This window comes from Pogonomyrmex barbatus, unplaced genomic scaffold, assembly GCF_055798465.1.
Source record: "Pogonomyrmex barbatus isolate J1 unplaced genomic scaffold, ASM5579846v1 scaffold2, whole genome shotgun sequence".
Classification (NCBI taxonomy): domain Eukaryota; kingdom Metazoa; phylum Arthropoda; class Insecta; order Hymenoptera; family Formicidae; genus Pogonomyrmex; species Pogonomyrmex barbatus.
Genome location: NW_028297116.1, coordinates 11,644,949 through 11,657,271, shown reverse-complemented (window position 1 = coordinate 11,657,271; position 12,323 = coordinate 11,644,949). Strand labels below are relative to the sequence as shown.

Here is a 12,323-nt window from a genome sequence, read left to right as displayed (position 1 = left end):
CCGCGCGCTTTATCTTTCTACGTGAATTCCTCGCGGACGTTCGATCGGGACGATCGTCATTCTCATTTGTCGGAACGAGGTGAGAGGGTAGGTGGATGAGAGCAGATAGACAACGCGCTCCGCAGGTGGTACGGCGAGGGTTACAGTCCGCCCCCCGTTATACCGCGCTCGTCCATTAGCCCGCGTCCACGAAAATTATCTGTGACACAAAGACGATAGGTGGGCGCGCGCAAACAAGTTAGCCGTCTCCTGATTTCGCGGAGTGGCAGCCTCATAATTGTTACGACGTAACCTCCAGATAATCGCGTCTAAAGTTTCAGGACGTTTCGTACAGTTAGTTGGCGGTTTTGGTTGGGAGCCGGGCATTTAGTCCGTATTGTCGTGCATACGCCGAGCGTGGATGTACACGCTCGGAGTCCTCTTTGCCTACAGGCTCGTTCAAACGGAACGTATACGTGTTCCCTCGCTCTGTCAGGGCATGGGATTCTACTCCTCCCGCCGGCTCGAGCGTCCGTAATCCGTTCATGGACGAACTGCTGGCTCCGGTAGACACGTACAATGCTTGCCACTTGAACTTCCACGGATGATGCTGCGTACTCACATTGCTAATACCGTGGAACCGCATAATTTCTCTCAGTTTTCACCTTTGGCTCGTTAATTGCTTGTATATCGTTTGGTTTATTATGAGAACACGTGAAATAATCATTTCTTCGTAGACACCTTTATATCACGACTTAATGTTCTCACACGATACACTGTTTAATTACCTTTTATAGGAATCAAATTGACTAGATCGACACTTCGTTTCAAGCGTTTATGGATCATTTTTATCATCTTTCCGAATCTGACTGATTTGATCGATGAATCGAGATTTATGGAACGATACATGTAGATATAAAACTACGTTCGAGAAAAAAAAGAGAGGGAAAGAGAAAGAGAGAGATAGAGTGAGAAGGATAGATATATATTTATAGAGAGCATGCAGAGAGCTGCGGTTAATGCGTGTGCGAGCGACCACACGAATTAACGCTTGTTTCCAAAAGCCCTAACGTGCCCGCGACAATTCTTGAGTGCTGTCTGCTGCAGAGTCAAAAAGGGGGAGAGAGAGAGAGAGAGGGAGACAGAGAGAGAGAGAGAGAGAGAGAGAGAGAGAGGGGGGGGATAGAGAGGGTTAGAGAAAGAGAGACGGAAAGAGCACAGAGCCCTCCTCCGAACAGCAACCTTCCACCTCCGTCTCCTCCACCTCCACCGCCTCTGTCGCTGTCGCCACCGCCGCCGCCACCTCCGCCGCAACCAACCCCTTTCTCTGACCCCGGGGATGCGGAGCAACCACGTTAAACGTTGGTAATGTTAACGTAAATAGATTATAACACTCTGTTAAACAGGCAGGCAGGCGGGCGGGCCTCGGCTCGTGCGAATTACTCACGGATCGCGTGACACGTTCCCCTGTCCTGCCAACCACCGCTTTTGGCTATCATCCTACGTGGTGCACGCGTCGACGACGTTGTCCTCCCACCGTTCTCCACCCGACTTGACTGTGTCTACCTACCTACCAACCGATGCGGACGCGACGCGATCCGCGCTGTACCTCGGCGCCGAAAGCAAGCGTGACCATCCTTGCGTTCGTATAAAATGAAATCGCCGAAATTTCCTTGCTCGTTTTTCGCGGGACTGCTGGAATCAACTTGCGGAATGAAAGTTGCTGTTGACGAAACGGTTTGGAGTACGTTCTCCCCATTGTTGTCCGTTCTGTCAAAAGACATGCTAACCACCGATCTCGTTACTTCGACTCTTGAATGCTCAGGCTCGAATATTATATTTATATATTTATTTTTTTAATTACATTTTTGCAGAAGAAATTGACGAAAAATAATCTTAGAACGTGATATGATTTAATAAACAGGTCAATCGAATATTTTATATTAATATTATCATAATATTTCACGTTTACGTTTCGCTCGTGCAAATTTGAAGTTTAATTGTATAATTTTGAAAGTTTCAATGAATCTTAATTAAATTGACTTGCATAATATTTTGCAGTATCAGGATGAAATTGTCACAGAACAATCTGTGAAGTTTTTGTCATTGATGAAACGTCATGGAAGCAGAATAAATTAATTCGAGTCAAGAAGCATCTTAACATATTGAATTAGCAAAAATATAAATTTTAATTAATATTATATTTTAATGTTTATAAATTACATAATAAAAATTTGTACTCTCGTACATCGATGATTGTCAAAATGTGTAATTTCGCGAAATATGTTTAACCAAGATATCCCAAACGAACAATAAAGTGAACTTGTATATTTTTGGATACTAGTTGGATATTACATCCTACGGCCAACTTGCTTGATTAATTTTGAAATGTATGTTTATTTATTTGTGTCGAGTAATTACCGTAAACTGCGAGCGTATACTGTTTGTTAGTTAAAGTGCGGAAGGTGCGACTAGAAGCAACAGATGCATCATCGCATCATGCATACGAAGGTATACATATCTGTATACATATACATATACAAAGTTTATAAGATGAAATTTATTTCGTTATTAGATATAACATATTTCACTATTTTATCAATTGCTAATTAACAATTGCCTTTTTCTATATCTTTCAAAATAAAATTCAATACACATAATAAGATTTTAATTATAAAAAATAATTAGCAAAAATAAATATATATTAATCTTATTTCAATTCAATTATGGGAAAGATAAAAGAAAACCATTTTTTGTAATATATATGTAATATATCATACATTTTGCGTAGATAATACATATAACATTACAGGTGTTACCCGACAATTGTATAATATTTTAATAGTGATAATACATAATTGTCCCACATTGATTATACATAATTCCACTTCTTAGCTGAGTATAGTTTTAATTGATATTTCATCAAAATGTAAGTCATTAAACCGTTCGTGTTTAAAGTTTTTTATTTTAAATAATTCTAATATGCTTATAAGATGATATTTAAATAACAGATTTCAAATGCTTATTTTATAAAAGCTCTATTATTCAAAATATGTGAAATATTTTTCTTTTTCTTTCGATTTTTAATTTATTGCTTTTTCATATTCTTTTTTTCGTATATATTATCTTTTTAAGAATATTAAAAAAAATTTTATTTTTTTTAATAATATTAAAATAATTGCGTTTTTCGATAAAATAATCACAAGCTTAATGCATTTATGAAATACCAATATATATATATATATATATATATATATATATATATATATATAAAATACGATATGATTATTCAATTTCTTTTTTGGATGAATCAATTTCTATTTTCTTATATATCACTGCAGAATGTAATAATACACTTGTAATACTTTGATGATGAGAATACTTTTCGTGCAATTCATTCGAATTAATATCGATATTATTATATTTCACACAAAAAAATTTCTTAAAAATTATAGTTTTAAATTACATAATTGACATATGAATTTAGAATTACGTGTGAAAAAGATAATGTATTAAATATTATCACAATATAATTAAATTTTATATAATTGATTTACGAGTTAAGTACCGAATAAATCGGATAAGATATTAACAATAACTAACGCTTTCTTTATTCTTGCTATCTCGATTAATAATTTATTCGTATGTCGCGACTGATATTATTAAAATTATAATTACCCTTGGAATATTAATTTGCCAACCATTAATCTATATTTTTAAAAAATTAATTGTGTTAATACTCGATATAATCTTAAATACACACGTTGTACAGAACTGAAAACAAATCTTAATAATCTTTACTTGCTCGAGCTTATACGGGTGCACGTGGTTTTTAACGTTCGGTCCTCTCCTCGCGAGACTCGGTCACAAAAGCCACTCTTCTAGGGACGCCGCACTACTTTATAGTTCCTTAAAAGCCAACTTACATTTGCAGAAATGTGCCACTCGATATCGTGGTTCCTTCAGGCGCGCGATACACGCGTGACGCGCACACATTGTGCGTAATATGTGTGTAATACGTGCGGGTCGTTGAAACGTCGTTACCGGCGCCGTACGTGCGGCACACCTCGGCGACGGCTAATGCATTTTTACGGGGGTTAAAATCATTTATAAGCTATAAATGCGGATTATCGTTGTGACGGTGCCCCCTTACGTCCCAATAAAACCACACTTTGTCCGGGCTAGACACGACCAGCCACTCCGGCGTCTCACTCATACGGCCTGCTTTTATCTCTTATTTACAACTCTTTTATTCTCCGATTCCATCTCAATCAGGCTTTGACGTTCCCATCGTGACTGCTAGTCAGCCGGTTCGACGCCCTAAAAATAAGGTGGCCAGGATTAAGGTCGCGCTTTTCTCTCGTGTCTTGTGCAGTCAAAGCGTCAGCGCGTTTTGCAGTAAACCGATATAGTGTTCTGATCAATTTATTTTATAATCCGACGAAAATTGTGTCGTCGTGTTACAGGCGCGAATTATATCTTAAAAAAGTTAAGAGTTAAGAAAATTATGACTGAGAGAATTTATGCGAGATGTATTTGTACGAGAGATATTTATATCTTTATATAGCAGCATTAATCTTATTTCAGATGTTCTTAAGAAATGAAGTTTGTTAATTATCAAGTTTGTTAACAGATTAAATTATAAATAATTATAAATAATTGTGTATGTGAAATTGGCGTATCATTTCATGGAAGTATATTAAATATTGAAAATTCTGACATTATTTTTAATAGTTATATCTAAATTACACAAATAATTTTGGTCGTTAAAGTATAAAAATTATCTTAGGACAAATAGATTGAATTAAATAATTTTCAAATATATATATATATATATATGTGTGTGTGTGTGTAAAAAGATATATTATAGAAAGAATCTACGCTGAATGATGGCTTTGAATTGGTTGATTTGAGAAATCCGTGGTAACGAAAGGCGTTATTGTGGCGTTGATAATTAATATACAGACTGCGCGTACAGGCCTGAAGATATTGTTACAGGAGTCTTGTAATTTTCAACGCATCAGAACGAGCTACAGTTTCGCTAGCAGGCAACACAATCCAACCATTTATAACTCGTCTTATACTTCTAGATACATTGTGCGGCGCGTAGCAGGGTGCATACATACGGATGTGCACGTGCCATTCGCAGTAACTATTAGAGCCTGCAGCGGTATTGCTACCGCAATATTCAAATCCAAGCCACGATGGAGTAATGTCTGGTTCTCGTATAGATTGCTCGCCCTCGGGCGTACCGTGCGCGTTCTGCGAATCACAATAATTCCGATATTGCCTACCGTTCCCGTTGATGATCCCGCTAAATGTGATGCGACGAACTGAATTTACCGTATCCGAACAGTATGGATTTATAACCGAATGTTATATTAAGAAATTGTGTTAAGCATGTCTCGTTGATTTTTTGTCGTCAGATAATATTATGAAATAGAAGACTTGTTCCTTATGATAGAAATTTCAAGAAAATTTTTGCCAAGATATATATAATACAAATATATATTGTTCTAATATATTGAAAATTTGAAAAAAATTATTTAGGTAATAATATTTTTTTATTTGCACTGTGTCTATTAATTATCAATATCTTACGCAGATTTCTCACATTGCTAAAAGACTTTTGAACAAATTTTTTGATGAATTTATGTAAAGATGTATATATTTTTATATACAAAACACACATATATCCTAAATAATATAAATTACAAAAATTATATTTCCAATAAATTATTTTCATCGGATATTAGTTATAAAATGTCCTGCGAAAAGAGCAACGGAATTGTAAACCAAACTTTTAATTCGACGTGTACCACATGACATTAGTCAATGGAAGCAGGGCCAAAAAGAATGGATGGAAGAATCAGAGTGGCACCGGCAGGCAGATGAATCTCTCTTGCATTGTCCGCGTTTGAATGAACACATTCCCCGCCCCATCTTTCTATTTCTTCGTGATTTTTCAGCGTTATTTTCGGCGGCAAATATTATCATGTCGAACAATATGATCGTTTTCAATGCCATCTGTCTTTATTCCGGTATTCCAGTATATCTCATTCAGGTAGTAATTTTCAACATTGTTTTCTGGAAATATTCCTCTGAATATGATTTGGAAATGTCAGTACTTAATGAGTTAAATAAAAATAAGCTGAAATTGCTTAATATATATATATATATATATATATATATTTATTTATTTTAAATATATATATATATATATATATATATTTAAAATAAATGTTATATCTAATTATTAAAAATTAAATTAAATTAAGTATTTACATATTATAAGTTTCATATTATATAAGTATCACAGACGGATTTTTGTAACAAATGTGCAAATCGACCTGCAATGAATAAATATCTAGACAGGTTTTCACTCCAGGTTTTTGCCGCGAGGTTGTATAACGAGGTTGTAATGTGAATCTGAACGATCGTTGAATATGCCATTGTTGCCGTTTTTAAATTGCTATTAAAAGCAAATGTCGGTTTTATTGATATAATGAAGAACATAACAAGACGCAAACAATGTCTCGATGAAAGAAAATATATTTAGCTTTTAAAATAATAAAACATGTAATATGAGAACTTAATTTTTAAGATTTTCGTAAAATAAAAATATTCGTACGTTACAATAATGATATATTAAAATATAAAATAGGAAGAACATAAAAGCACAAAACGTATTTTTTATATACATGCCGCGAATAGCAACGAGTGAGTTCAGTAGAATGGTAGAAATTTGGGACAATTCTGACTCGTCTTTACGGAGACAACTTCAGTCGAGGGGGTAGCTGGAATCAAGAGGGACGGGGATGGATTGCGGCTCGATTCGGCAGCAAGCCCCCTCGGGGCACGTCGAGAATCGGGAGACGCGCCATTTCATTCGCAGACTGCCGATATCGCCAACCCCTTCCAAAATATCTCATTCCTAAACGCCTCGAGCTCTCGATGGATTACAAACCTATCTATTACTTCCCTGTCCCGGCCCGCGTTTCACGTGGTGGCAGCCACGAATACGACACGCCGTCTGCTCCCATCGAGTCTTTCGGTAGGATTTCGAAGAGGAATCTCTTTTCGAGACAGATTGTAGATTGTTGAGAACGTCGCAACGATTGCGTTTGATAAACGCAACGACTTTATTTGTACGGCATATAGATCGTACGAGAAAGAATTTTTAATTTTTTATATTTAGAACATCTAATAAAAACATAATACTGATGTAACATGACGATCAATGATTATGAATACTTTCTTATAAGATGATGTATGTATGAAAGTACGTTTGTATAAATTGTTGCCAAAGGCATAATTACAGAACAATTAATAAGCATTTCGTTATACTATTATTAAAATATTTTTATTAATAATGATATTGAGTCTTTTATTAAAAAGATATTTTTTTTATACTATTAAGATGCGAAGGTTACTTCCTTTGAGACGTTGCTTTTTCCGGTCGTGTCGGGCGTCACATCGACGTGGTTCGGTTAGTCGGACGTGACAGAAACTCGAGGTAGCAGAAAGAGTGGAGAGGAATCCCCAGCACTTTTCAATTCGCGATATCGTCGTGGTGCTGGTGTGCCATCCCGGTAGGTTGGTAGGGACGAGGGGCAGCGGGAACCTGTCGCGAAGGAGCTGCCGCGTTTCCTCGAGTCGGTACAGCGGCACCTCTTAGTCTAATTGAAAAGTCGGCGGAAATTGAAAATTGCGATCGCGAATTGTGAGCTGCATTAGGCCTTGAAAACGGGGGAGAGACTGCGGAAGAAAGGGAGTAAGAGATAGGAGGATAGGCTGCAGAAAGAATGAGAAGGCGGGAGGCTTGGTGTGTCGGAACACACGGTAGAATGAAGATTCAGTGTTTTGTCTTTCGCTGCGTGCAGGCCGTTGAGGGTGGCGCAAATCCAGATCTGTATGGGCACATTCTTTTAAAGAGTCGTCGATTATACCGTTCTATATAGCCGCGTTCTGAGGGTTGATTTCGCCGTCATGCGCCGGCATATCCATCCATACGTCCATTTATAGACAGCGCCGTGCAACGTTTCTCTCGCAACGCGTTACGACACTCGCACAACGACGCCGCGTTGGCTGCTCTAAACGTAGCCCCCCCTGTGATCCTTGGAAGGCATTTGTATATTTCAAACGCGGACTCGTATGCGGTGCATCGAGAAGGAAACAGGGGACGAATTGTATCTGAAATGTCGACGTGGTGTCTGTGTAACAGGGAAACTGTAATAGCGCCTGTTTTAAGAATGTGAGGTCTTTGATAACGACATCCCACACGTGTGAAAAGTTATCGTTTACAAAAGACTATTTAGCGTATTGCGAGCGAAAAGAAAATAATATAAGATTATGAAGTACAATGTAAAATCTGTAATGATCTTGTAAGATTATAAGATTATTACATGTTTACACATAACTGTGAGTTTAGTTGATTGTTGATAAAAAATTGTCGAGAAATACATCGTAATGTAGAATTAATAAAAAGATGCAGATTTATAATATAGATTAAATTAATATAACGCATAGATTATATTATGCAACCAAAATTTATGTTTACAGTTTTTCAGAAATATATTTTTATGTTACATAATAATTTTACAATTAATTTAAAATTCAATCTTTATTAATTAAAAAAATTTGTTTATTTTGTTATATAATTTTTATCTGGCGATAGATTAGAATTAACTCAAAAAATATCAGTTGATGATTGTGATATAAAAAATTGTCCCCTCTCCTCCTTGCCCTGTGCACGTTATATCAAAATAATAATTGCATAATGCATATACATCTAAATTACATTTCAGTGTTTTTTGTTGTTAGTGTCTTAACGTCGTTTAACTTATATATGACGCATTGAAGTCGATGTTGCGAGGAAAAGAAATAATTAAAGGCAGACGTCAAAGTGGTGTGATTTCGAGGACGCACCTCAGCTTACCACGTTATTTCTCCGCTGATCTGAAAAGAAAAGAAACCGGAGGACAAGACACGCGAGGGAGAAAAATAAAACTGCTGAGAGACACCACGCCGTCCGATGCGCGAGAGAATTTCGAGTAAACGAGTTAATTTGCATCGAAAACGAGGACTTGCATGATGATGGCAGATACGCGCTGGATGATGATCGTGGCGACGCACCGACGGTGTCAAGAATATGAGAGAGCTTATCTTGTAAAACCGCGCGAAGAGTAGTCTCTAATGAAGTAGAATCAAATATAATTGCAGTTGATTGTTTTATAAATTTGTTCAAACTGTTGTGAATTAACTGTTGTGAGTTATTTAAACATACCAACATTTTTATATAAATTAATTACTCATATTTTTAATTAGGCAGTATTTTTTAAGATACCAACATAATTATACTTTAATTCATCAACGAAATAATTGTATAATTTAAATTAATGAATTTTCTGCTATGTATATATATATATATATATATATATATATATACATTTTTTTTTTTTAAATTACTCATAACTGTACATCTTGGATAAACGAAACATTTTTACGGACCGATTTTGCATCATATATCTATGTTTTTTAATATGCAATAGAGAATGAAATATTATACTTTAACTATTATCGCGTCCTTTGATATTATAAAGCGATTAGAAGACGTTTTTGACTGTTTTTTCAACGTAACTTGTTTCGTGCAATGCTCGACGTACTTTGCGGCCCATTAGTATCGCATCGACCATTTCTAATGGACGTCGCAGATTAAAATTAAATTGCGCCTTTTCCGCGATTCATTCCCAATTTACCACCTCCGTTCGTCATCCTACGGTCGACCGACTTTACCTTTATTCGTATACTTGCGAATGGAGCACGCTGGATACGTCGCTGACGCGCGTAATTACACGGTGGGATTAAAGCGACACGTCGGTCTCGTCTCAAAAGGACGGATCCCAGAACACTTCGATAGGTGCCACATCGCGGTCTCTCGCTCTGCAATCCTTGTCACTCCTCTGTAACGTATATGTTCGCATCCTCGCGATGTGTCGGTGTTGCTTAATTGGAGATTTCCAAAGTTAACGTGGTAGTGCGTCGCCACGAACAAGTTTCCTTAGTGATGCTTGCTTTTCATTTCTCTCGTAGAGAGAATGATTAATCTGCAATCATCTAAATCTTTTTTATTCGATAGGGAATTCTAAGATCTTAGAAATAATTTCGATGAAGTATATCATATAATGTGATGATGTGAAAAGTAAAATTTTAGACAGACGCAGTTTTAATCATTTGAAGTAGGGAAAGAGAATAAAAAAAAAATTTATATATCAGTGTATAAAAGAGACACAGTAACATATTTTCACGGTATATTTTCTTATCTTCTCACATATGAAAAATAATGTTGATTGGAAGAAAGACAATGTTATAAATATAATTTACATAACTAACCCATATACAATATATATAAAAACTTCTTTATTTTACCTTAGATAATTATTTTTAAATAAAAATTATGTACAAATATATAGAGAAATATAATTTACGTGAGCTAATAACGCAAAAGACTCATTCGAAAAATTAGACGCTCAAAGACTAGTATTTGACAACTGTAACAAAGTCTAGATGGGGATGTAGATATAGGTAGTTACGTTTTAATCACAGGAGACCCACCGTTAGATAGGCTCGGTTCCACGAGCTTGTAGTTTGAGCATTCGTCTACTGCGGGAATGCGAATTGAGAGATAAAACGGGAAAGTTGTGCCCGGGCTCTCCATTGCGCCTGACTCCTCTCGCTCTGCCATCGCTCACCGATTGTCCTTGTCTTCCGCTCGTCACATACGCCGAACTCTCGTTCGTTCGCTCGTTCCTCTGGTCGAGCCCGGGCCGCCCCTCTAATTTTCTTCGGAGTTCAGCTATGCGGACTACATTATGGAATAATTGCGCGGGTCGTTATTTCCGGCTTCTGTTTTCGCCGGCGGCCGTGGTGCTCCTATTCCTATGTACCTGAGGCCGGTATAACAAGGGCTGAAGCTCACTCTTTCGTGCGGACTAATGAGCAATGATATCTACATTTGCGATTATTCGGCGAATTCCCTTTTTGCTCCTTAACGCACGTTGGAACGTGCTTTAATCAAGCGTTTGTCGAAGTTGCAATGAGAATTACATTGCTCCCGAAATGGGGACGTTTTAATATATGTGTTATGTTCGATGTTCTCATTTAATCAGAAGCATGTCGTTTTCGCGGTTATTTTTAAGATTTTACACATCTTTTGTCAGTTTTAAAATTAAGACCAAATCTTTTTCTTGAATTCTTATTACTTAACTCGGTTCATCTTATTAAAAAGTAGGAATTATCGATTTTCATCAACGCTCGAGTACGACAGCTAGAGAGGTTTGGGTCGATTTTGACCCGGACTGAAATGAAAACCCAACACAGTGAGGGAAGGGATGAACGTTGAACGTCGAAATAAACGGGGGAACGCTACTTTAAACGTGCAATTGCATTGCCGGGAATCAGACCCATTCCTCTCTGTCTCACTCTCACACACTCTCTTCATCCCTCTTGCTATCGCACTCCGCTTCTCTGTCTCGTATCAGGGCGACAGAGCGGGCAGCTTGCAAAGCCCGCGTCACCCTCTCCCGCCTTACCCGCGACCCTTCGAGATTGCTGAGCTATTCTCGCGACTGAATGTTTCATTAAGGCCACCCGGTATTGCTCTTAGATAACTCTACGAGGGGTAAATGAAATTTCCGCCATCTCCGATATCGCCACGTCGCTACTGCCACCTTCCACCTTTCATTCCCTAACACATCTTACCTCCCTCACTACCACCCACATCCTCACTCTTCTCTGCTCTCGCACAGACACGTCATCGACCCAAGAAAGATTTAATCAAACGCTTCTCCGCTCGTTCGACATAACCGAAGTCATGAATTCGACGGTCACCGTTTTCGATTACGACATGACATGTCGCAAGGACGACAGTGACAATTGAGAAAGACAACGACAATGTCGAAGAACGGGAATACGTTGGAAATGAGATAAACGCGATGTCGCGTTTCGGTGACGAAGATGGAGTGAAACACGGATTAGCGTCGAAAAGCGCAAAGTCGAAAAATCAGATCAGATGAAGAAAGACTGACAGAGAGAAAGAGAGAGGAAGATTGGAAAGAAGGAAAAAGGAGCAAACAGCCTACAGCCAACCACTCGTGACGGTTTCGTATCAGCTGTCATCCGTTAAATTCATCCAAAGAGGACGAACAGTATGGAAAGAAGAACCGACCCGAAGCGAAACCCGTAGGACGGAGGCTTTCGTGGGCTTCGTGTAGGAGACGAAGGGAGGGTAGGCGAGAGGTAACAGCCGGGGGTGCAGCAGGATGAGAAAAAAGGTGGGCGAGGCA

At 37.7% G+C, this 12,323-nt stretch overlaps 1 protein-coding gene across 4 annotated transcripts in view; it reads left to right on the top strand.

The window, feature by feature from the left end:
• LOC105422581 (uncharacterized) overlaps positions 1 to 12,323 on the top strand; it is a 532,825-nt gene that overhangs the window by 262,861 nt on the left and 257,641 nt on the right. The gene's annotated exons all lie outside the window — the stretch shown is intronic.